This window comes from Tympanuchus pallidicinctus, unplaced genomic scaffold (genome assembly GCF_026119805.1).
Source record: "Tympanuchus pallidicinctus isolate F22 unplaced genomic scaffold, pur_lepc_1.0 scaffold1, whole genome shotgun sequence".
Taxonomy (NCBI): domain Eukaryota; kingdom Metazoa; phylum Chordata; class Aves; order Galliformes; family Phasianidae; genus Tympanuchus; species Tympanuchus pallidicinctus.
Genome location: NW_026294618.1, coordinates 87,715,958 through 87,742,893, shown reverse-complemented (window position 1 = coordinate 87,742,893; position 26,936 = coordinate 87,715,958). Strand labels below are relative to the sequence as shown.

The 26,936-nt window shown below is 41.7% G+C and overlaps 1 long non-coding RNA gene across 1 annotated transcript; it reads left to right on the top strand.

Annotated features, from left to right (window-relative positions):
• Nucleotides 1-16,998: 16,998 nt before the first annotated feature.
• On the top strand, nucleotides 16,999-19,771 carry LOC128082253 (uncharacterized). Its single transcript, XR_008207598.1, has 2 exons — nucleotides 16,999-17,396; nucleotides 18,199-19,771. It is a non-coding gene; the product is annotated as an uncharacterized LOC128082253 (long non-coding RNA).
• The last annotated feature ends 7,165 nt before the right edge of the window (nucleotides 19,772-26,936 follow it).

The following is a 26,936-nucleotide window of genomic DNA, read 5'->3' as shown; positions in this document are numbered from 1 at the left end:
AAGGAGAAAATGGAAGAGGGCTGTGGCTGGCAGTCTGAAATAGCTGCATTTGAGAAGGCTGTGGATTACATTTCCCTGCTTTCTGCACTTACTGCTTCCTACACAGCTGTCTGAACTGCTTCTGAGTCAGCTTTTGAACCCCACGATTTCTAGACTGTATTTAAGGCATACAGCAGTGTGCCAGGTTATAAGCTGCTGGCTCCAAATCTGCTTCATAAAAGTCTGTGGTGTCCACAGCGAATGTTGTGAATAGTAATTTTATGCCAAGCCGTTCCTGCTCTTCAATCAGAGCCTTCAATATGCACAGAATCACTGATTCTGCAAAACCTTATGTGTGTATCTAACTACTTAGAAGAAGCCTCATCATCGTTCATGATCCTTATTCAAAACAGAGATGCAGCATTTTAGAACAGATTTAATTAAAAGTCACATTAGCAGTTCTTTTCGTTCAGTCATGGAGATTTATTCCCTGTATCTTCTTACCATCTTTTTCTTCAGGAGTGAGACCTTTGGAAAGGTGAATGGGAACATGATTTCAGAACGCTGTCCAACTTGGACTGGAAGCGTGGGGCTCTTAGTACCAGATTGTTGCTGAGTTTTTGCTACAGGGAGTCATCTAGTTGCCAGCAGGCAAGAAGTTATCTGTACTTTTTCATTCTTCCATACAGGTGCTGAGTGGCCAAGTTTCAAGAAATCCAGATCTTCTCAGAGATAGTGGGGAGAATAATTTAGCAAAGAGGATGCCATGAGTATGTGAGCTCTCAGCCAGGAAGGTTTATGGAGAAAGGCTGTGAAGACTTATTTTGATTTCCTTCTCAGAATTTTCAAGGAAGATCTTTGTTGACTGCAGCAATGCTTGTATTCACTATTGTGCAATCCTATTTGTTTTTCAAGATGTTTCAATTATCTTAAAATACTTTCTGGGTTAAGGCTGTGTTGTTTCAAGTACACAGGAATTAAATTTAAGCACTTGAACTGTCGTAGTAAAACCAAATGAGCTATTCACATACATCAGGTTAAACTATGTTCTGTGATCTGCACTATCCAGTCACTGTACAGAAGTCTTCCTAAGTCTTCTGCCTGAAAAATCCTTAAATAATACAGACTCCATTATCTCAGGGACCATCTGTCACCTTCCTCCCAGAGCAGGATTCTGGGATTGGAAACCAGAGATTAGTTGGCAAGACCTTCTTTTTAAGGGTGCTGAGTTAGATTTCCTTCCACATACCTACGAATACGTCACTACAGTCTTTCCAGTCAAAACTATGCACGAGGGTATGTGCAGGCAATGGACTGTTAAAAGTAGCTCTGATTCATGTTGTTATTTTAAAAACCTTTTAATTACATCTTCTGTCAGACAATCCAGCATGATTGGGCTGCAGATAAAAGATAGTTTTGAGAAGTTTGTACACAAGCACATCTGTATACTCATACACTGATTGTCATAACTGGTAGGCCAGTAAAAATATATCCCGATGTAAATCCTTAATTCTGTTTGTCTTGAATTATTATTTTGAGTGGGAACAGTGCTGTCTGACAGCGCTACAGCAGCCTGGCTCAGTAAGATGCAAAGCACCCCTAAGGGACGTAGGTTTACAACTAAGCTTTCAAAGTCAGTTAGCATCTTTCCCATAATGGCATTCCCTTAGCAAAAATTTACAGCACATAAACATATATATATGTTAATCTGTTACCTGAGCTGGAGATCAGTATATATTTGCTTATACTAACATATTTGAGTGTAGAATGGGGAGCGATCTTTAGCGAGAAGAATGGATTCATAATATTTTGAAACATAACAAATGGCACCTCCGTTCACTAAAATGAATAACAAAACAAACCTGAAACCACCATCATAGAAAGAAGGAAAAAGCCACCATACCAGATGTAACCTTCCACTACCACTTTCTAAATGCTTCTCTCTGTTGAAAACTGGACTTCTGTAAATGCCAACTAGCATGATTCTACAAAGCTTGTTCAAAACAGCATTTAGAAAATAAAAAAGAAGCATTTCTGTTATGAAATGTTTGCATTTAATAGCAAACACCTGGGAGCCAGTGTTCTTTCAGAAATAATTCCTAATGCTCAGTGAAGGGAATTAAACAAACAAACAACAAGGTTTATTCTGTCAAGTTCTCAGCAGGCTAACAAGAATTACTGCATGCTGAGAATCAGGTGCTCTTGGAAACTTAATGACTGTGGCAGCCAGAAAAGTACAAAACATGGCTAGGAGATGTGAACCAGATATATAGGCAGTAACAAAGAGAAATGAAGGGAATTGGTAAATCTCTCAGTAAATCTAAAGTGGAAAGACTTCGCCATACCAGGGTTTCCAAACGCTTTCACAATGTAGAATACTATGTGATGAATCAGTTTTCCATCTCAAACTGCAATTCTATTCCCATGTTGGAAGTGGTAATTACTTGGAAAAATAGTAGAACCTAGTATTTATATTTTCACATGTCTCTGCTGGGATTTAACAGCTGGAAACAAAGAGCCAAGCGGTAACGGACAGGTCTCTGCGGTCCACTAGCCAGTGGCCTGACAGCCACTGCTGGCAAGTTTGCCCTCTTTCCACCCTCGGTTTCAAGCAGTACCTTCTGAGGGACGTGTTTTTGTAGCTTTTTATTGAAAAAGCAGAATGAGTGCCAGTATTAAGGAGGATAACTATAATCAACGCCTTCACACCCTGGTCAATGGAAGAAATTAAATCACACGCACTTGTAGATCTGTGAATTTATCATGTAGGTTACAAAGTTTTTGTGTGCATTTGCTGCGTGTTTTCAAGCTGTACTCAGCTGTTTTGATAGCTGGAAAAAACTTTAAAGAGGCTGCTATGGTTCTCGTGTACTAACACGACTCCCAGAGCTGGATGTTTGGGAAAAAAAATTGACATAAAGTCATAGTTGTGGGTAAACCCACAGAAGAGATTGAATTGAGCTTTTGACAAATCCAGGTGATGTTATAATAACTCAGTCATTTGTCTTTTTGTCTGTAGTGTCCATAAAGATTTATTTTTGCCAGCAGTTGAAACAAACACCTTACTGCCATTTCAGGAGTACACACCTCCATGTTAGGACTTGCCTCCTTGGGGAAATTTACTGCCTTTGCTATAGCAGAAGAGCCATAGCGATCAAATTAAAGCAGCCCAGTAATGCTGGCGAGTTTTGCTTATGTAGATGTGTTCTTAGTGATGATGATAAAGGAAGCGGACACTCATTTCTGCCACAGTGAAATCTGGCTCTATAGCAAAAGCTGCCTCTCACAGGTCACTGTGTACATCAGAGTCCCAGCCTTTCCCTGCTTTTGCAGAAGGATGGAGCCCCTTAGGTGACCTGACTTGCTCTCCTTCCAGCAGATCTGACACCACAGGCACTAAGCACAGACCATGCAGCAAGCTCACTTAATCCTACCCAGTGAACACGAGCCACAGTTTGTGTTTCAGTCTGTAAATTGTTCTTTTGTTTTGCAGGCTTTACTGAACACAGTTTTATTTCATGTGACTGTGCTATTTATGGAGGAGTAAATATTGCCGGGGGTCTATTTAAAAAGGCCAATGACCTGGATTTTTTTCCATTTGAATTATTTCCAAGAGTCAGACGTGTTTAACAACGGATTTTTTTTCCCCCTCGTTGCTGCAGACTGCAATCCTTTCTAATGTCTTGGGTCAACACCAGCTAAAAAGGTGAAGATTTTGAGATAAATAAAACTTTGTGTAGTATGAGAAAGATCAGACAATACGCAGCATTTCCACATTTGGAAAAAACTAATTTCATCTGGCAATTCAACCAGTTATCGGCACATCATGTCTTTAGCTCTGGATGTTAACCTTGTCATACTGATATGGTAATTTCAGTTCATAACTCTAGTTTTGTTGCTTTTATTTTTTTTTTACTATTAAAATTATCAGGTTTATTTCAGCATATTATCAAGTCTGTTTCCACATATTCTAAATAAATAAAGAAACCACGTTTTTGGAAAGAGAAGCTTTAAATAGAGTAAATATTCTTCCTGCTGCCCTTGCAATCTAAATAGCAGTATTGCTTTCTACTTAAGAATCAGAAAGTTAAACAGCACTGGTAAAATACTGCTGTATTTTCACTTTCAGGAAGGAGCTTTGTGAAAGCCAAATGTCAGGAATATCAAACATGTTTGAGTGTTCTTTAAAGATAATCCAACCACATTTTTTGTAATATGTAACACTTTTAAAACAGTATAAAATGAGTTTATCACAATCACGGTAAATACAATGAGCTCCAACATGAAATTTAGCTATAGACATACCTATATTTATCCAGCCACAAAAAAGATAAAAATTATTTTTTATACTGAATGACACTCAATATATGTCCTAAAGCTAGTGGATTTCACCACGCAGTGAGAAGATGCCCTCACCTCATTGCAAAGCAGGCTTCAGAAACTATGACTCAGAAGAAGGGTAGGCTCTTTAGACCAGTCTTACTGCCAAAGCCATCACCTCAGCTGCCTTTGTTAAGAACCCCATCTTCATTGGAAAATGAGCATAGTGGACAGCACTTCCATAGTTCAACACTATTACAAAATAAATGAAGAGTACATGATTAATATTCTTCTGCCTTGAACCCCGCTATGCCATGAAGCAGCCCCACAGAAATTTGCTCTGATTATTCTTCAAATGAAGCAAAACTACATCTTTACCCTTTCTTCAGAAAATATAATTCACAAGGAAATCTTTTGGAAGGCTTTCCATTCACTCCCACCACTTATTATTCCTCTTTTTTTTTTTTTTCTGTGCGTCCTTTTTCATACACTGGAGTTTAGGATATTGCATTCTTTAGAAGACCATAGTTTGCCTGGAGTCAGAACTGTTACTGTAAAATTAATTGCTGTCAGTGACACCTACAGCCTCCTTCAAGATTAATTGCACTAGTGCTGTTTTCTTCACTGCTGCAAGTAACATATGTTTTCATTTCTCATTTGTGTTATTAAACAAAGAGTTTCAGGTTCTAACTCAAACCATCTTTCAAAACTGAATTAACTACAGCCTTAATTAGCCAGTTCTGATCAGAACAGATTGCAATGTCTGTATGTGTTACTCCAGTCTATCTCTGTTAAAAAAGCTGCTAGCTTTTAAGGGAGTACAAATTTCAAGACTATTTTCTCTCTTAGCAGTCCTCAGAGTTGTCTGAGGGGAAGCAAAGTGATCATAGCAAGCACCTCAGTAATCCCTTCTTGGATTCTTTCTCACTGATCAGTTGATTTAAAAGTAACTAAACCCTAATGGAAAAATAAAGTAACTCATTTGGTAGTGTATTTCCCAACCAGGGGTACTGCAGAATCCCTTTATATTTTTTCATCTGTTTGATGACTGGTAGACTGATTCTTCTCCATTCTAGGCTTTGGAGGCAATGAAAAAGTCATCAACGTTACACTGACACAGAACTTGCTAACATGAAATTAAAGACCAATTTCTCAAATGAGCCCAAAGGCCAGGTTTTGCAATATGAAATGTAAATATGCAAGGATGCAGTCTTCTGAATTTAAAAAATATTATAAATACTATTTTTTCTTTAAAAAGATAATTATTAAAATGAGCATCTGAAACGTAGTCATCCACTGTCTTCCAGAACAGGTAGGCAGCAGAAGTACAAATGGATCTGTAAACACGCAAGGACTGCTTTTAAAAGCAATTCATGGACCTGATCTCTGGCACAGTTTACAACATTAAATGTCTATAGAGAAAGGACTGAACTAAGACTATGTATATATACAGTGTTAAATATATAGAGAGAGTATAGAGATTTAGATATTCTGAACCATTTATACTTCAGACTAGAACAATTCAATCCTTTAAGTATGTTGGCCTGTGTTAGATATCTTGCTATTGGTGCCACCTCTATAGCCATCACCCACCAGATTGTTTCTAGTGTTCTAGGCCTGCATTATATTCCATGACAATTTTGTGATTAAATTTATGCTGTATGTTCTCTTCTGGTTATTCTGTAAAGACTAATTCAGTCCCTTGACTAAATAGAATGAAAGGATCTGGAATGTTCCTTTGCACCTGGCCAAGTCAGCTTTTCTTTGTTGGGATATCTGCCTAAAAATTGCAGAGTGTGGTGTCAGCTCTTCCACGTCCTAGCAAATCCTCAGCACTAAAATTCCCTATCAAAGACAGATAAAATTAATGCATTCTTCTGCAAGGTACTGAAATGGTCCCTACAGACAACCCTAGTGATCCAGGTACCAAATAAAGCATTGGTTCCCAGCCTTTCTGTAGCTGGCACCACAATGGCACTCTGTGCATTGCCTGCTTCCTACCCTGCTGCTTGTGGAAGCTTCTTGTCTTCTGGGCAGCCACCATAGAGTGCACCTCCAAACCTTAAGTACTGTACAAGAAAACAAAGAGGTAGCACAGAAATTCCTGAAGCGAGAGAGTGTTTCATGGCTGATAAATCAAGGTAATTTAAAATGAAATTTAAAAAAAATTGGGCTAGTGCATGCATTACTTCATAGCTTTTCACATGCGTTTCTAAGAGTATCAATTCATCAGAGCTGATGCTTAGTAAAGTATGTGGAAGAAACAGAAAATATTAGGTGTTCTTTAAACATAAGCCCCAATAGAGAAGGATCTTCACTGATCCCAAGATACTCAATGCTGTTACTGATTTCAACAATGTGACTTCCAAAAATAGGCTTTGTTGCAGAGACTGTGTCGTTCATCTCTAGCCTAAGAATGATTACTCTGAGTTTTGGGGGTTTTTTTTTTGGCTGTTAAGAAATTTACTAAGTGAGAATTTTTGCAACTGCTGTTGCCATGCCCTAAATTTCTTATGTAATATTTTTTTATACTGTCCATGTCAACAACTGTACTGGGCCATGTGTTGGATGTCACGCTGTGACTTCTATGCCTGTTTTTCCATTGAGCAAATTGAGTTTCTGAAAACAGGGGAGGCATTGTTAAAAGTGTCTTCCTGTTTTATTCAATACTGGTGCACTCAACTGCTTTTCTAGATCACTCTCGAGAAGATGGGATTTCTTCCTGTGATTACTGCTGCTAATATTCTCTACACTTCCAAAATAATATTGTCGAATTGCTAAGATAACCTTATGTATTTCAATTGTTACATTTGGAAATGATCCATTCCTATCTCCGAATATGTGTTCTAGATCGTGAGTTATGTTCCATATTCAGCAATTTTTACAACAATGGTTTCAGAGGATTTATCAGTTCTTTACTCCTTAGCACATTTTCAATGTTAAATGCACTGCTGTCTACACAGGTAATTGCTACACACTACGAAACTCTATTGTCATTTAAATGTCCTTAGAGGTCCTTTGTTCACTAGGGCAGTGAGAATTTCAAATTCTTGGTATGTGTATCTGCAGCTTTGTTGTTACCACTGGCTGCCATTTCTGTCAGAGGAAAAAAAAAGAGTGAAACTTCAAAGTCACTGTTCCCAAAGTGTTATTTAAATAGCTGTGCTGATTGACTGGGCTGATCAGCTGCTGTTTATGAGACTAAAGTAGGTGCAAAAATGAGTCCTGGAATTTTTCTTAGAAAAAAAATGAAAATACTCCTTTTAAACAACATTTAAGCTCTATTTGATCTCTGGCATACAGGGGGGCCAGGACGTCCTACACACATCTTACAAATTCTTGACAAAGTTATTCTGAACGTGTTATATATTTAATGTGGAATGGACAATTTGCTGACTGGGTCTATGCCTTGTACTTGTCAGAGCAATGAAGAGTAATTAACTTTAATGACTGTACCAGATAATGCGGACAGTTCTCCAACAGGAAGGAGGAACAGAGACTAAAAAAGAACAGCGGGTTGAAAAATACAGAGGGAACGGTGAGGGAGATTTATGAAGTGTTTCAAAAGTTTTGAATAGGAAAGGTGATTTTTTTGAAGCAGGAGAAAAAGGGTGTGATTTAACTACCAGACCCTACGATAGTAAGGGAAGCTGCCTTGACTACAATGGGAAACAGTGAGGCAGGTAGACTATAGATACAGCCAAAGAGGATGATCGATGTACTGCCAAGTAGTACTGCAAAGCTAGAGCTGTGAAGAGGGATTCTTGATCACTGCTAGCACCTGAGATGATTGCTGCAAAAGTGAATTAAACAGTATGAGAACTGTTTCCAGAAGCAGGAACTCTACCCTTTCTGTTATTACCCAGCTGGAATGGCACTTTGCCCAGGCTGTCCTTACCAAACAGTGTGCAAATAGTGCTCTGGGTTTGAGGCTCGGGGGGTTTTCTAGCCCAAACACATGTTCTTACAAGAAAGTTAGCCTCAATGCTAAGAAATGGTTTTAAAAGAGTTTAATTAACCAATACGGAAATGTACTTTATCTATGAATATTTTGAAATCAGCTCAGGCTTGTTTGCACTATGGGTTTGCACAGCCTGTGGTTACTCCCTGGCCTAGTCACTCTGCTAGTCCCAAAGGGCAAAAACCCATATGTATTCTCTTCAATTTGTCTGACTGTTCTTGCTCTAGGAATAAAGCCTTCCCATGCACTGGCTCTTTGCTTGTCAGCCTTAGATATGGGGTAGCATGACCCAGCCACTTTCTGCTTTTGACAAGTAGCACCTTGGGTCTGAAGATACTTGGAAGTCTGCGTAGATCATGAGAGGAGTCTGTCAGCAGCACTTGGAGGGGTGAGGTGACATAGTTCACTCTAATATTAGAATGTACTCTTCACCTGAGCACCAATAAGCACGTTATTTAAAGTATTTTGCTGTATAATTCAAAGTGGAACAAGATCAAATAAATGTATTTATTTTCACTGTTGTTCTTTCATTACCGATCTATTTTCTAATAATGGTTTTGGACCAATTTCTAAGCTCCACTGCATAAGAGCTTGTTGCCTCCACTGACATTATACTGATTTACATTTGTTGAAAATATGTCGATTTCTTCAGTCCACAGCAGTTATCTCAGAAAGAAAGGAAAAAGAAATTTTTATGATGTTTTCAAAGATAGAAGATGGCAATGCGAATGTGGTAGTAGATCAGCCATTTCTCTTAATTCTCCCATCAGGAAGACCAGTTTTCTAAGAAGTTTGTTCATCTTCACAAATAGAAAACAGCGTAAAATTAGTATGCTGTCCACAGCAGAGGGCAGATGTTGGAACTAGATGATCTTCAAGGTCCCTTCCAACTCAAACCATTCTATGATTCTGTATTTTTGTGTTCCTCAGTTTTCATTTATTTCTGAATGTGAGCTGGAGGCCTTTTTTGAATGGAAATTTCAACACAAAATTCCAAATCATAATGAATCAGTAGGATTTTTTTTAATGAGATCTTCAGAATGTTATTCTGCAAATTATGTGAGCATCAAATCATTTTAAAATAGTATAATACTGTCATGATATAATGTCAGAGAACGATGCATTTGAAAACTATCAGACTTAAAAATACTGCTAAGCATCAGTACTCATGCAGCCTGCTTTACTATGGCAGGTGTCCAATGTCCTACAGCACCTTATAAACCAGAATTGTCCGTGTGAGTCCCTACAGTACTCCAATTCTCTTTCAAATGGGATGCAGACAGTTCTTTGGCTGACTCTGAGATCTGTTGCATGTCAACTGTCCAACAGAGATGCATGTACAGACTGGCCAAAAACCCCATGGCTGTTGGGCTCTCCCAGCAATCTATTATCATGCTGAGATAACTGCTGTGGTCTCCTGACTGCAAACCATGTGATAGTTTTCATGACATTCAGAAGAGCTTTTATTTTTAAGACCCCTGTCCTTCTTCCAATATGGTTAAAATTGGCCAACAAACTAAGGATTTGTTGTGCTTAGTATATATCCAACAGATTATGTGATTGCAAAAGTCCCATTTCCTTGAGAAAGCAGGCAAATATATAGCCAACATCAGGTTTTGGGAGGAGTAATAAAATGACCTCCATTTCATATGCTAGCACATGGGTCAGTGTGAAGCTGGAGCTTCACAGATGTAAGAATCATTATCACTTCCCAGACTTGCCTTGTGGATCTTGATTGTTTGAATTTGGCTTTATGCACGACAGGAAATCTCAGTTCCATAGCATATGGAACTGCATGACCCATGAACACATTTTCATATCTAATCAGCCTTGTTCTGCATAGTATTACACAGCTACCTACTCAATATTACATGCAGTCAATTATTCATAATTATCAGTTTATCTTGGAGCAATGTTTTCATTAACTCAGAATAGATTTCCAGTGTGGAAATCAGTATCTTTTAGAGAATCTGTAATTACGTGGTAGTTTTGATGGTAAAATCCAGTTTCTTTCTTTTTCCTGGCTTATCTCTGTGGCCAGAATGAACATACAGCTTTCACTGTTTGCTACAATCAATGTCGTTCAGAACCAAACACAGCCAGTAGTAGTATTGCCACAGTTTTGCACCGAGAACAAGAAGTCAGAATATTTTTAAGGAAGGAAAATTGCAAGATAATTAACTTTGAGATTCCTGCTACCATGTCTGGACAGTACAGAAGAAAGAACCAATAGCTCAGAGAAAATATCTGCTTGCATATATATCTGTGCCAATCAGTAGGAGACTGCATTTCATCACTTTTGAAAAGAGAAGGCAGTGGTATCTTCACAGTGAGCCATCAACAGCTGTGAAGGGATGGGATAGGCAGAAATGGGATTTTAGAAGTGGAAACTAGATTCTATTTTCAGCTCTTAGGTTTGTTTGATTTAAGTCCTGAAAATTTGAATACAGATAGAAACATTAATTCCTCATGTTCTGACAGGGAATTGCTGTGTTCAACTTTCGATCCATATTTACAGAAGAACAAAGCATCTGGACAGCAATGCCACTGTGGAGTTACCACTGAATACTGCTGCTCTCCTTTGAATATTTCATGGACTGAAAGAGCACTTGTACATTTTTTGCCTGCTTTTTCTGATTGTTGATGTTATTACCTTGCACTGTTTTCCTTCTGCTTTTACAGTGGCCCATTTTTCTTTGTCATTTTTTTTAATATATTTTTTCCTTCTTGAAAGCAGTTAGCCTTGCTTTTGTGACATGTCATCCTAGAGTGTTGCTTCAGCGTTTGAAAAGAAGCATGAATTTGAAAACCTCATGGCTGCAAGCAGGTTTTAAACAAACAAAATAAAATCCTTGGACTGTGCTCACTGGCACATTGTACAAAAACCATATGGGAAAGAAACAGATGTGTGTCCAGGGCCCAAATAAAATGTAGATGAATGTAGTACCTCCTACCTATTCTGATGAAAACACTCCATGATTTTGAGTATTGATGCTTCTCACAACTGATAACGGTCTGTGGAGAGCATTCCTAATTGAGTGCTCATTTCTATGTTGGCTCAGACAAGGAGAATTTAGGATCCAGATTGGCCACTTTTGAAGACCTAGCATATTTGCTTTTCATGAAGCCTGTATCTGGCTGTGGGGTTCTGAGATGATAATTCACCTGAGTCTGTGAGAGATCATTTCTCTGGGACAATTTCTCCACAAAGGCTTGTGAGGCTGCACTTCTACATCACACATACGACTTCTGCATGTGGTTATTTTTATGTATATTCTAGGATAGCTCCAACCCTGGGTATTGGAAAAGTCCACAGAAATACAGTAACTGCACCAAAAGATTAGACCCCAATGCCCACATGAATTAACTGCCTGAATGCATGCATATTTATCTTACACACAGCACTGAGGTGTGCCTGAATTAGGGATCTATGCTCCCTCTACAGTCATCAGAGAAAGGCAGTTCATTGATAGGCTGAGGGTAAGCTCTTGCAGCTCCTGGTTCTCAGTGAGCAGGGGAGGATAAGGCACTGGTGTTCAAGAGAAACAGTTAAACAAATGGAGTCAGAAGGAGTTAAAATTTCCACCAGTGAGAGATACAGTAGAACAGAATGGAGAAAGGTAGGCTGTGTCACCTTGGATGAAAGGCTATTGCACTTGCACTGAGCAGGCTGTGTATGCACAGTCATGCTAATGGCAGCCAGGAATTTCACAGGAATTTCGCAGGAAATCTATGTGAGAAGAAAAATAGGCAGGACAAGTGGGAACAGGGTTATGCAAGAGGCAGGGGTCAGATTGCTGGAAAAGCCTCCTGTTTTGAATATATGTCATGCCTGTTTTGAATTACTGAAGTATCCAAAATTTTTGCAAATCCCTTGCTAATGTCTTTTAACTCAAAATATCACGTGCAATAATTGTAGGTAGACTCTGAACAGATCACCAGCCTCAACCATTTTGACTGTTCTTATTGGATCCTTCCCAGGTTCCTAGAGTCATATAATCAGAATTTTTAAAAATATTCAAATGATTCCAATTGTGCCATTTTTGTTTACAGGTAAAAACAATTGGTTTTTGTTTATGTTCTTCAGCATGTCATATGTTTTCAAGATATCAGTGTTAAAATGTTTACCCAATCTGAGAGGCTGTCATCAGGATTGCATGGACCACAGATATTTTGGGCTCTTTCCCATAATTAACAAGAGTTCTGTGTTTTAGTGGCTCATTCTTGATTACAAGACATGCAACTTCTTATCTTAACAGATACCTCCATAAATATATACCAAGAAAAACTGATTTCATAGAATCATAGAATGGCCTGGGTTGAAAAGGACCACAATGATCATCTAGTTTCAACTTGTCTGCTATATGCAGGGTCACCAGCCACCAGACCAGGCTGCCCAGAGTCACATCCAGCCTGGCCTTGAATACCTTCAGGGATGGGACTTCCACAACCTCCTTGGGCAACATGTTCCATTGTGTTCATGGTTGTCTTGGAAGACTGCTTAATAACTCGTACCCGTATCATCTATGAAATGGCCAGTTCAAGTTCTGGCAAAATCCATAGATCAACTTAATAAAGGCCCTGATATGTAATGCTGTGTTACTAAAATATTCAATGAATTGAGTAAGTTTGCTCAAGAACAAAACCACAATTCTCTCATTTTGTGGTTTCTTTTAATTCACACCCTATTTACTTATTAAAGATCTACCTTCCTTGCAGCATGGAAATGTTGTTTTAAAACCAATCCTGATTCATCTGACCATTATGATAAAGAAACATCAAACCACAGATTGGAGGGCCATGTGGTGCCAACAGTTCAGAAAGGTGCTTTACAGACCAATCTCCTACATCTGCACTGTTCTTTAGGATGTGATACGCCTGTAGATAACACAAAGTGCAGTCTTCTCTGGAAATAGCCTAACAAGACATTGTCACAAGGCCCGTTTACTGCAGAATTTTCTCTCTTTATGCACAATAAAGAGAAAAGGTGGAAATGCTGAGAGAGAATATTTTGCTCTGTGACTTGAAAACATGGGTTTTCAGACATCTCTGAGTTAGGAAATGAGTCAGATGGTTATTATTTACTCATCTAACTCCACGGTTTCTGCTGTAATAATCATTTTTATTGTAACTGGAAGCGTTGCATTCTTCAGAATTAAGACTTGAGAGATAAAAACTAATGGCAGCTTCTACTTCTCTGGTTACAAAATGCCAGTACATACCAGGCTGGCAGCCATATTCACACCTCAGATGATGGACTTCCCTGTAGGAGTCACAGGGGATCCGCCAGGTATTTATTCTGTGAGCAGCATTGGCAAAGATATGGGGATATCTGGCAGCAAGGCTCAAAGCAATCCAGGTGCTCCTGCCCTTGGTGGACTTTGGCCCCACAAGTCTATAGAACTCAGGGGGAATCAGAGCTGTTATCCTGCCTCCCAAGGGTTAGACAGCCCTGCTGTAATACATCACACCCCATGATTTCTCCCTTCCTGAACAAAATGGAAAATTTTCCTTTATGGTCCTTGAACATTTCTTTTATGATCCTTGACAAACAGGCTCGCCCAGTGCATGAGATCTTGCTGACACAAAATGGACAGAGAGTGTCACTGAGACAGCCAACCCTGAAATGCCTTCTGCATTAGAGGCAGTCATCATTTTGCTCTCTAATGATACAGCTGTTGCCACAAGCACTGTGTTTCTGCCTGCAGAAAGAGAGGCTTAGAGATAGTGGTACATTTCTGAGCTATCTGAATTCCAAAGTGACTCTCTTGTACCATATTCCTTCTTTAAGCAGCAGCCTAACAACTCAGTGTCTCTTTTGCTTTTGTTATCAAAGCAGTGTAGCAGAGGTACAGGCTTTTCTACAGATCCCACATTCACCACAATGGTGCTATATTTTTTCATTTGACAAGTACTGTTGGTGCCTTGTTTTCCATCTCTACCAGTGTCATATAATTGTACTAGATGTCACTTCTCCTTGAACTAATGCCTTTCCTATTTTTACTTTTTATCCAGGTAATCACTGCACTTTCTCACTGCACATCCCTTTGGAAGGAAGGAAGGAAGGAAGGAAGGAAGGAAGGAAGGAAGGAAGGAAGGAAGGAAGGAAGGAAGGAAGGAAGGAAGGAAGGAAGGAAGGAAGGAAGGAAGGAAGGAAGGAAGGAAGGAAGGAAGGAAGGAAGGAAGGGAAAAACAGTTGATGATAAAAAATGATGATAAAAAACAGAAGGGAAAAACAGTTGATGATAAAAAATGGAGTCATTTCTGTACTGTTGCATTTCTCTGTGAGGATCAAGACCCTACATAGGTATAAATGCCAATTCCAGCCAGACTGGGAAGGAGGAAAAGTAAGTTCATCAAACAGAGGAAGAGTTTCTTTTTGATGCAAACTGTACACAGATTGTAACCTAAGTATCACACCATTATTAAGCCCTATCCACTTACCTACTTTGTTAGTTCAAGGATTGTGGCACTTTTAATCTTTGCAATCTGGGTCACTGCAGGATTCAGGCTAATGGTTGAATCAATGCAGTGTTCCAGTTCCCACTTCCACTCATGTTCTTTGCAGCTTGTCTGTCCTCACTCAAGCTGAGTAAACATGAAGGAAAGCAGATTTCTAAGCTTGTCTCTTTACTTTTAACACTCGCATCAGCTACAGTTTTCCTTGTGTAAATGGCCGAAACCCAGTAATCGGGAATCGAAATCCCACTACAGCCACCCCTTTGCTTCCCCAGCTTGCAGACATGCAAGCTTGGAGGTGTTTGGGGTGAAAAGGAGTTTTCTGAGCTGGGATTGTTCCATGAGCAATGCTTTGAAGCAATTTGATACCTACTCTGTCTGCAGAGACAACATCACTGAGTATAGGTGGCTCTCCTATGGGGTTGCTGCAAAGTCACATTCAAATACCTGGTAAATGCCAATGTGCCAGAGCCTGAGAGAAAATGTCTGTGGGGAAAAATAAGGTCAATTCGTAGCGAAACCTCTTTGCAATGGAAAACAAGCTGGTGAGGCAGTCTGATGGCAAGACAAAAATTATACCTCTCATGAATTGTATTAATTCCCTGTATTCATTTCCTTTATGAAAATGTGGGAATAGGCAAGAAACCTCTGTTGCCTAACACCCACCTGTCCTGCTGGAATAACTGGGCTTGCTTTGGCTGCCTACTGCAGCTGGTTAAGTCACCTCTGATAGGAAAGAAGCGGATGCGTGCGTGGGGAGGAAACCTGGAATTTAAATGACCAAACCAGTCAGTGTGATCCTTGGGCACTGTGAGAGGACTGGAGGAGCCCAGGCTGGATCCAGGCCTGGGTACAGGTTCGGGAGCTATGGAGATACCTGGAGGTACAGCAGGGAAGGCAAAGGGGGGTGGTGGTAAATAGATCTCCAAGGGAAAGAAATAAGCATGTTTGCACAGACGTAACTTTGGTCAGCATTTATATCTAGTTGGCACTGAAGTTTTATCATGTAGAATATGGTTTTGCTGTTGATATATGCATTGCCAACAAAACCTGTACTCTGCATACAGAGTGAAAAAATGTTCATGCCAATACACTCTGTTTTGCTTTGTATACCTGGACTGAAACATACCAATATAACTGCTGCCATGCCAGGAAGGCTTACTGCACTGCGCTGGCTTAACTAAAGTAGAACTTATGAGCACAGATGAATCTTTGAAGACCTGGAGATCTTGTTTGGAGTCAACAGATCTTCTGCTGGTGGTTTTTTTTTTTTTTTTTTTTTTTTGAGATTTTTTTTCTCTTCTAGTTTTTGCACTGAAATTCTTCTGTATTGTCAAATAATCCTTCTCAGAGTACTGTGTGCACTTAACAGTGTGTGCTGATTTGTTTCCCAAAGGTTTCTTTTCAATGTGCAGGGCTGCTGAAGCTTTGAAGAGAAATCTTGGATTACTTTTTTAATGAGGTGTGGAAAGCAAACTGTGGGAATAAGTGGACTTGGCTGGGCTCTAACTTCCCCAGGTCCCTCGGGAGCTTTGAGTATCCAAGGGATGCAAGAGCTTGATGTTAAGAATATCTCAGAAACATGAAGTTCCTGAAGGAAATAATAACCATCTTTTCATGTGTCCTAATCCCTTGCAGCTCCTGAGATTTTAGGCATTTATACTGTATTCCTTGCTTCAGAAGAAATATGCCTGAAAGGAGCACTTAGATTATTTGCAATAAAGTCTGTAAACATTATAAGGCAATAAGATTCAGTTCTAAAGCAATTAGTATCATTATAATTCATAATACGTCTCAAATACTGGAACTTCAGCAAAGCGTCAGGGAAGACTGTGACCTCCCTCACCTCCTGAGCAAAGCAGAGGCACTGTCCTGAGTGCCAGGGAAAAGAATAACCCAGGATCGTCATACCTCAGCCCTTGGGAAAGATAAGCGAGATCCAGAAAGTATGAGAAGCATTTCTGCACACGTCAGTGCAGAGAGGGGACATACTTTTCTCCAAAGTGCTTGAAATACTTCATCTGTTTAGGAGGAGATACAGCAGCAGTAATCAATGAGATGTTGGCTAAGAACTTGTGAAGTAGTGGGGAGGATTTTATATTGAGAAAAAATGTGGGGGCTTGTACACGTTTGCAACCATCTCTCTTTAACAGGAATGAGATCGAATGGTCCAAACACTGCTAAAAGCAAAAAGGTTCCCTCCCTGCTCGAGTGGGAAGGATCTTGCCTTCCCTACCAGCAGCACCCAGGAGCTGCCCAGGAAGCATGCATGGCTCTGCACACGCGGTGCGTGCTGAGTGTGCAGCCACCGCCTGCCCAGCGCTGCTGACCACAGCCTCTCTCAGTGCCTGCTCCAGCATTCCTCCGGGAGGAGAGGCTCCCAGCAGCTCTGTTAGTAGTGGGAGGGTGAGTGCGCAAGCTTTATTACCTGCCACCGCCAGCTCACCAGGAAAGTATGCCATTCCTGAGTCGACAGATATGTAGCTGCTGCTGTTTAATTATCATGGGCTGCCATGCCAGAAGCACTGGCCCACAATGTCCTTCAGCTTTTCATTGCTGTATGCAAAGCAGGAGCCTCATGCTGCCTTGAACAGGGTGTTATTACAGCCGCTGCACGGACTGAAGTGCAGAGTAGCAATGGCTTTGGCTCTTTGCTGATGAGGAGGAACTGATTTTGGTATGTCTGTGACTCACAAAGTCTGTGCCTGAAATTTCTATGACATTTGAGATCTCACCATTCTTAAAAATAATGATTGAAAGTCCTATCTGCAAATGTGGTGCATTTGTGGGTTTAAATGGAGCATGTGGTGCATTTGTGGTTTAAATGGAGAATGTGGGAGAATGGTACAAATGTGGGTTTAAATGAGGAGGTTCTCTCTGTCCCTTCCCATGCCCATGGATGAGTGCTGCCTGCTCAGAGGCCGACTGATGTTGCTTCCATTTCAGTGCTGTGCTAAAGTCTGGTTATACAAACACTGCTACAGGCAAAGAAAAAATACAGCAAAAGAAAGCTGAAGGATTAAGAAGAGAAAAAGAGCACAAAACCCAGCCAAGCCAAAGCCACAGGAAATGGAGTCTGAATCCAACCTCAGGAGCTAGACTGAAAGGGATTTAGCTGGAAAGAAATTGTAGTGAGGACTTCAAGGAGAACAACAAGGCTTAGTCCTATAAAAGTCTTGCACGTGATGAGTCCTTATCCCACAAATAAACTCATCTGCAAGGCACTGCAGGAGCCTGTTAGGTCTGGGATTGGGGGAGGCTGACAAAAGGGTTAGTAGTGCTGAGAGCAGAATTACTAGGTAGGAACAGAGTAATGTGGGGAATGGGGATGGCTGCTGTCAGCCTCTGGGTTGCAGCAGCCTCACCTCACAAAGACGGGCTGCACGCGCTCCTGCAAGTGAGGAGGAAGTTGTTTGCTCTGGTTGTGACAAAAAGGGGTACGCTTCACATATGCTTATTTGCCATTTCTTCTGTTTCAGGCAGGATACTCCTTGTTACACTGGACTGCTTCCCAGCCTCCTGTAGGTTTTGGAAAGTGTCCCGTTCAGCTGCCATGTGGAAGGCTTTGAACTTTAAATGGGAACAGACGCAGCGCAGCCGAGGGGGAGTGTGGGGGGGTGGTGCTGGCAGTCCTCCCTCCCCTCCTTCCCTCCCCAGTGCCACCTCAGGAAGCTATCCTGCAGCCCTGGAGCCTTGGGGGAGGCTGCAAGGAAATGTTCTACACAACGGGAAAGTGTCCTGAATCAACAGGTGACACTGGGATTGCTCTGTACAAGATCTGCTGTTTTCTTCCCCCTCAAGGAGGGGGCACACAGGTGGAGAAAGTGCCACCTGTATCAGCTCCCCTCTGACTTTGGGCACCTGCCCAAGCAAAGCCCATTGCTGCTTTGTACCCAGTGGAAGCATAGTCATACAATCATAGAATCATTTGAGTTGAAAGGGATCCTAAAAGGTCATCCAGACCATCTCCCCTGCAATGAGCAGGGACATCTACAGCTCAATCAGGTTTCTCAGAGCCCTGACCAGCCTGACCTTGAATGTCTCCAGGGACGGGCATCTACCACCTCTCTGCGCAACCAGTTTCGTAGCCTTACCACTTACATATCACATATTTATTTGTTGGTAGGTGTGATGCTTGCATATGGGGCCTGACCTAAAGAGATGAAGAAGTACCCCGTGGTATGGTCAGTGTTGCCATTGATGCACCCTATGCTGTCCTTACCTGCCACAGTGTGTTTCAGAAGATCTCCTCATGGGCCTAAGGAGCTGCAGGAAGTTGTTGGTGCGCTGCAGCACGGCAAGCTGCTTTCTTCACTTCCTTCCTTGCACTATTGTGTAAAGTTGTAGTCAACAGTATAGAAGAAAAACAGAATGCATATTTTTTCATCTTTCTTTCAAAAGGCCTCACTGGGCTTGTTCTTCGATGCGGCAGGACTGTGCTTCTGTTATACTGCCTCAGTACTGCTCCTGGTACTCAGCACCCCAGCTGGGGAGGTACAGCCATCCTGTCCACCCTCCAGCATTCCCTGGGATGGATATCAGAAAGGCAGATTTCAGAAGGGATAGAGAAAGCATGCCGTCTGCTCACATGAGGATTTCTCATTCAGATGTGCCTTCAACAAAGAATCTCAGACATGGGGCTCAGGTCCACGATGCTAGTGGGCTCATAGGTTTTGGAACATTCAGGATAAGAACTTTTTCCTTTATGGAATGCATCAAGAAGAGAGAAGAACCTCACTTGGGTGGGGTACAAATGGAGCAATTTATGAACAGCTACTTTTACAATACTTATACTTTTGAGAAACAAATTCTTTCCGTTATGTTTAAACGCCAGCTTGGTTCTCTTGGGCAGCAAAATGCCTTCTGGCTGAAATGCTGGACTGTACACAGAAGTGGGCTAATTTACTGACAGGAGACACTAATATTTAAAAACTGATCTTGAGGAATGTAATCAAGTTAACTGACACAAGAATAGCACAAGAAATATGGCTTATCTTGTCTTTTCCTTCAGTAATGTGGAAAAAAGAAGTAAATACAAGACACCTTTTGACATGTTTTTGTCTTCTGTGATAACACCCAGTGAACTTTGTTGAATATCTGAGTGAGGGAACAGCTCTGTGTAACGTGGCCGGTTGTGATGTTTTGTTCTTGCTGTAATTCCCATCAGTTCATGTGTGTGCCTGTCTGTGTCACACTACTGAGCTGACAAACCCACAGCAGCCCAGAAGCTCTATGGAATTGCCCCTTATTAGGCACCCTGGGGTGGCACTTCTCCTTCTCTCCTGCCTCACTCCAAGGTGTTTTGTCTTGAAAACAAACCTTAGTTACTTAGTTTCAACAAAACAGAGCTGAATGGTTGCACTAGGAAGGTTACCTAACTGGGGACCTCATATCCATTTCAAACAGCAAGGCAACTGAAAGATCAGTGGTCAGGGATTTGTGAAATGATTTACTGTGTTGGTGACCATGGAGGTACTTCATGCTGATGGAGTGTTCTTTTCTGTCACAAGAGAACAGCTGTTTTCATCTAGGGCCAAAACCTGAAGCCATTATTCATTTTATTACCTAGGCAAAATTCTCATTAAAGCCTTGAGGGACTGGCTTAAGGCTCAGTATTTCAAAGGAGTAATTCTGTGTTTAGAACAGAAAATAGAGGATAAATCTCTGCAAACATCCAAGCATCTCTTTAGGCTCTTACAGACACAGAAGGTCCACCACAACGGAAAGGGGGAAAGTGGATTCAGCCACAATTCCCACACTTACTGCTTGCCAAGGGATGAGTGCATGGGCTCCTCCTGAAGATCATACTGTCAGAGCTCTACCAAGATATTCCACAGCCTTGAGGCTGTGTATGGATTTCACACTGGCCTGAGGGTCCTGCAGAGAGAGATTGAAGGAGCAGAGAACTAACTGATCAGCAGATATTGCTGGTGTGCACCAGGTGTGCATGGTTTTATCTCTACCTCATTTGGAGATGTGGTGTCTATGTGCACACAAGTTTCCAGTTGATTCTGCATGTATATCCTAAAGATTAATTGGGTACATTTAATATGTGTAAGTGGCTTATCCACAATACGTTATACTTCCATCAACCTTGCCTAGATTTGGCAGTTCCTTAGGGCAGGAACTATCTTTCGTTGTGGTGCATATATGGATGATAATTAAAAATGTAGTAATGTATGTAAGGAGAACAGGAAATGACTGTAATTGGCTTGATGTTTCCCAAGAGTCTTAAAAGTTCCTTCTGCAGCAGACTACAGCAGAACAACATCTGTACAGTGAGATCTGTCCGATTTCAAAGGCCAGTTCTCAGTGTTTGATTTTCCTCCTGTGAATTTTACCATCTTTCATCCCCAAAACAAGTTTTCCCTCTTCATCCATATGTTGCCTCCCTCTTCACCCATATAGTGAAACATAAGAGTGACATTATTCTCTGATTTCTGAAAATTGAATTGATGAATAGAAACAGTAGCAGCCTTGGTTTCTTGATAATAAAGACAGGCTGCTGAGAGAAGAAGTGGAGTCACTATCCCTGGAGGTGTTCAAGAACCATGGAGATAAGTCATTGAGTGGCATGGGTTAGTGGGCATGGTGGGGATGGGTTGATAGTTAGACCACATTATCCTAGTGGTATTTTCCAACCTAAATGTTTCTACAGTTCTGTGATTCTATGAAAAGAGATTTTTTGAGTATCCAAATTAGCATGAGATTGTAGCAACATAATTCACCTTTGCACCGTGAATGGATGAATTACTATTTGCAGGCTGTTTTGCAGTGATCCTTCCCTGGGCCCCTATCATCCACAATGAGGTGCCAGGAAGAGTGAGAGTTGACTGTTGAGCATATTCTGGCATTCCCAGCTCCAAGGCAGGAAGCCTGTGGTTACATTAACACTCTGAATTTGGGAGCAGTGTACATTCTCCTCTCTTCACCAGCTGGAGCAAAGTGCATCTCCAGAGATGCCCCTCTCCCTCCAGAATTGTTATGCATTTGGCAAGGGGCAGTCTCCTCTAGCATTAGGTGAAATGGAGAGGAACAACCCCCCCTGTAAGGGAGGAGAAACAAGCACAGATGTGTAAGATGGCCTGCAGAGAGCCCTGCGGAGAGGAGGACTTGCCTCAAGACTCTTGCCCTGTGGACACTTGCAGGTATCCTTGGAGTGTGCCTGGCACAGAGCTTTATCTGGTGTAGCAAGTGACTCACTCACAGGCTTGCTATGCAAAATTCATTACTTGTGATAAGGCTAAACACAGACCATAACTTCCTGCTGTATGCAGCACATTGAGAAATGCAAGAGCCTATAAAAAAATCAGAAAAGTGGCAGAAGAAAGTGTTTGTGTTAGCTACAACCCAGTGAGCATACCTTTTCTTTTTCTGTGGGCTTTTCTGTCTTTCTTTTTTGAGGTGGGGCTGTCTGGGACTGCAAGCTGTGCTTCCAATCTGCCTGCACGCATCACAGCTGTGTGAAAGCTGCCGGGGGACAGCAGAACTGTGGTTGGTGAGGTCAGGCTGCTTGCTTGGGTTGCACTGTGTATTCTTTCCCCTGCCAACACACTTCTCTGCACCCCTCCAGCACACTTTGGAACAAGCAGGCCCTGTGCAGTGGTTCTCCTCAGAGAAACCTCCTTGGGCGGTCGTCAAAAAGCCAGGCTCAATTTAAATGAGGTGTACTGGCAAGGAACAGCAAAGGTGAAGCTTTTCCTTTGAAAAAGTGTGAAGCTGGCTGCTGCAGTCTGCTGCAAAGAAGATTTTATTTAGAAACACACAAATGTGGTCATGTAAAATACCATTCAAAATGTAAGGCAGCAGAGCGCTTTCTTGCTGTGGTACAAATGGTTTGAGGTTTAAGTTAGACAAGAAAAAGACAAGAACATTTATCTACTGTGTTTCTGCTTTTCTGTTGGGTTCACATGATGCTGTCTGATCCCATTTTTTTTTGCATCAGTTCCTCTCTCCATAACATGAATTTTCTGCTTTCTCCATGCTTTGAAATGCTTTCACAGGAAGGGTGGTAGGTCTCTCTTATTTAAAGATGGGTATTGATCGTAGAAATATAAAAAAAACACATCAGTACTTACAGCTAAATAGGAAAAAATGCTTGTAAGGTATCTTTTTGCCATGATTGGATGCTGCAAAGACTAATATATTAATGTTTGTTTTACGCAGCAGGACTTCGGTGATGGAAAAAAATCAGTGTGTAAGTGTTGCAGCACAGGGCATGGAGAGCAGCAAATGTTTTCACAGACTGATCTGTCTGATGATTTGAACAACCAGTGAGTTCTGCCTTTCAAGCATTACAGAAGAGCATCCAGGGCTTCTGCTTGAAGACACTAGTCTTTCCTTTCCTAGAGCTGAACAGAACTGAGATTTTTATTCTCATTAACTCAACCTCTGTAGTTCCCTCTAATGAAAAAAGGTTTCTAGTATGTTGATGATGATATGATGATGATGCCCAAGTGGGGCATCTAGCAAGGAGGATAAAAGGTAGGCATGGAAACTCAACTACATCTACCCTTGGATCCGCCATCAGGCAGCACTTGGGCTTGCAGAGAGCCATTGAGAATGTGGTGGCTCCATGGCCTGAACCTGTTTAGAGACACCTGTATGGAAAACTTACCCAGTGGCCTCATGTTCTGACACCAGGTAGAGGCCCTTCACCTGCACAGGATAGGATCCAGAGCCAAGCTACCCACAATTACTCCTCTCCATTTACTGACGTAGGTCTTAATGTTGAAATGTTCCTTGATGCTGGAGGTCCTCAAAGGTCCTCTTGCCTCCTATATTCACACATCACTGCAAGAGCCACCTGCATGTCCAAGGGATGAAGGCTCCTTAACAGTACAAGATACTGAAGATACTCTTCTGCACAGGTGAGAACCAAATGGCTGGTACCTGATCTTGTTGGTACCTGTCCATGTTACTGTGCTTTGTACTTCTCTACTCTGATGGTAATAGTGTCATTTTGGTTTTGTTTTCCTTTTTTCACCAGGTGCAACATGAAATGGAGGTGATTTAGCTGTCAGTTGGCTGCCAATCAGTCACCAGGGATGTGCTGCTCCTTGACTGCTGTCAGCCGGCATTACAGGACCGGTTCTGATGATGTATTTGTGCTACATTACAGATCTTCAACTCAGAAAAGAAAACTCTCTTCCACTGTCAACAAATTTGGCAAACCACAGTGGTTTGATGCTAACTCTTGTACTGGCAACTCTGCTGTGCTAGTGGGGGTCACAGTGCCCCAGTTTTGCTGAGTGATGGAAAAATCTTTCACAACAGAAACTGTTTTTTCTACCAAGCTTAAACCACGAGAAATGCTATAATGTATTTGGTAAGGAGACTGAGAAAGCTAAGCAAAGCTAACGTACCACTATACAACTGCGGGTGTTAGAGAAAGCACTGTGTACTCTAGCTTTGTACAATTTAATAGCCATCCTGTTTCACACCTGCAGTGGTTATTCTGCAGTCATGGAACCACCTCATTTGTGTTATAGGCAAAGGCAGCCTGCAACAGGCTTCAGTTAGATGAAGAGATCATACTGTCAACAAGAACAATATTTGATTACTAAGAGATGGAGTCCCAGCCAGGAACAACACATCTCCAAGTTTTACGCCCTTATGATCAGAAGGATAATCTATTGATAATCTGATTTTTAGGAAGAGTAACTGGAAAAACAGTTCTGGAGCAGCTGAGATGGCATTCTGTTGTGTGTGTCTGGTGAAAGGATGTATTATCAGAGTCCCCAGCGCTTAATCATTGAGTGCAATATGCAGAAATAGTCAGAAAGTTGCAGACTGTGCTGAATGGGTTGAAAGGTTGTGGGAACATGTTCTGGCACAACCTTGTGCTGTGGTGAGACACAGAAAAACCCTCTTCTCTCATTCATTCAGCATCATTTTGCTTCCTGGAGCAGAAATAATTTCCATTACTCGTTTAGAGTAACACTTTTCTAATGCATATTACATGGAAATTTCTCAGCTGCAGATTTTTGGCCCTGCTCAAACACTGCGAAAAATCTTTAGTATATTACACAATGAAGTATTTGTAAACACAGCTGACTTGAGTTTAACAGGAACTTTGGCCAGTTGGAAAATAAACCAACAGTTACATGACAACACACCAGTCTGGCATGAAATCTGCCTGTGGCTCTTACCAAAATCCTGAGACCCTGGAGTGTGTCCAGAGAAGGGCAACAAAGCTGTGGAGGGTCTGGAACACAAGTCTTATGGGAAGGACCTGAGGGGAAGCTGGGATTGCTTAGCCTGGAGATGAGGAGGCTCAGGGCAGATATTATTGCTCTATACAACTGCCTAAAATGAGGTGGCGGTGAGATGGGGATCAGCCTTTTCTCCTGGGTAATAGTGAAACAATGAGAGGGAATGGCCTCAAGTTGCACCAGGGGAAGTTCAGGTTGGATATTAGGAAATATTTCTTCACAGAAATAGAGGTGATGCACTGGCACAGGCTGCCCAGGGATGTGGTGAAGTCACCATCCTGGAGGTGTTCAAGAAATATGCAGGTGTGGTACTGAGGGACATGGTCGACAGGCATGAGGATGTTGGGCTGAGATTTGGGTATGGTGATCTTAGAGGCCTTTCCCAACTGTAATATTCCTACGAAAACTGCTGCAACAAACCCCAAGGCCCACTGCTGGAGCAGGTGGGAGAGCAGATACCTGAGAAAACCAGGGTGAAGAGCTTTTTGGTTGCCTACCTGTGCTGTGTGTGCAAAAAAGGCCCATCAGGACTGGACACTGTGCCAAAGTAACACTCAGTTAGGTGCCTTGCTGCCTGCTTAAGCCTACTTAGGTGAGGGAACGCAGCCCACAGCCCACACTATGAAAGGCCCAAGAGCAGTGGGAAAGCAGAGTCCAATTTTGTGCCAGTCCAGAAGTGAGACAAGGTGAGGAGGCTGCCAAAGGGCACCATCAGCTGCTCCCTCAGCTGCAGGCTGGCGGGAGCCCACTGACAGCCACACATGTGATCAGAGCTACTCAGACAACAGCTGAAAACTCACTTTCATGTATAACTGTTTCCCAGCTGCCTTCTCGTCACAGAATCACAGAATCACAGAATGGTTTGGGTTGGAAGGGATCTTAAAGCCCACCAATCCCAACTCCCTGCCAATGGGCAGGGATGCCCCCCCAGCAAAGGCTGCCCAGGGACCCATCCAACCTGGTCCTGAGTGCCTCCAGGGATGGGGAACCCACAGCGGCCTTCCAGATTGCATTCACTTAGTCAGAGTGGGCTGGCATGTGTGGACAACTGTCCCCATGCACAGAGGAAAGAAACTGGAGGATATGGATAGGAGCCTAAACTGAGGCACAGAGTGGGCCTCACAGGCCCTAATCTTTCTTATATGTACCCAACAAGCACGTGAAAGCTGTTTCTCCTGCCAGTGGCACCTCTTATGCAATGTACTTTGTTCTTTCAATTCTGTTCTTACATGGAGTGATTTTCCCTCTGCTCAATTCTGCCAACGTCAGCGTTCTGTTTATCGTTGCAGTCCTACTTCTTAGAATAACTGCATATGTACAAACAACCAATTTCTAGTAATGCAACACTCAGTTTTCACATGACCACCTTGCTATCAATTACCTACAGCAAATCAGTGCCTATACAAGCAAATCAAGACTCATTTCATTTATTTCAGTCACGTTTTCAGGAATCCAATAGATTCCTTAATCTCCCATACACACTGTCACTTCCTCCATCAGTAAATTAGCAGAACAAAAGTAATGGTGACACTGAATAATTCACTAATACACTCTGACAGTATTTTATAAGCTCATCAGCACAGCCTACTTTGCTTGTGCTTCAGTGTATGATACAACTGGCCTACAGGGTATTGTAAGTTTTTGTTTTTTTAATGCTTATCACCTTTTGCAGGAGCAGAAATAGAATGATGAACAAAGGTTTTATCCTAATGGTGTCAGAGATAGAAGGATGAAACCCCAAGCAGACAAGAGCGTACTGTATTTCACTAGTTACAGGTAAGTTGATATGAAAATGACCAGCTTTACTCAGTGAGCTTTGTCTTTGCTGCTTGGATTTGTGAGTCCAACTCTTCTGCTGTACTCTCAGCAGTACGTGCGAACACCCTTGCAGGGCAACCAAGGAGTTACGAAATTTATGGTCCAAATAAAAAATCCAGGCTTGGTTACAGAAGTGGATTTTTAAGGATACTTTACCAAACAATTCAGTCTTTCTTCTTTAGACA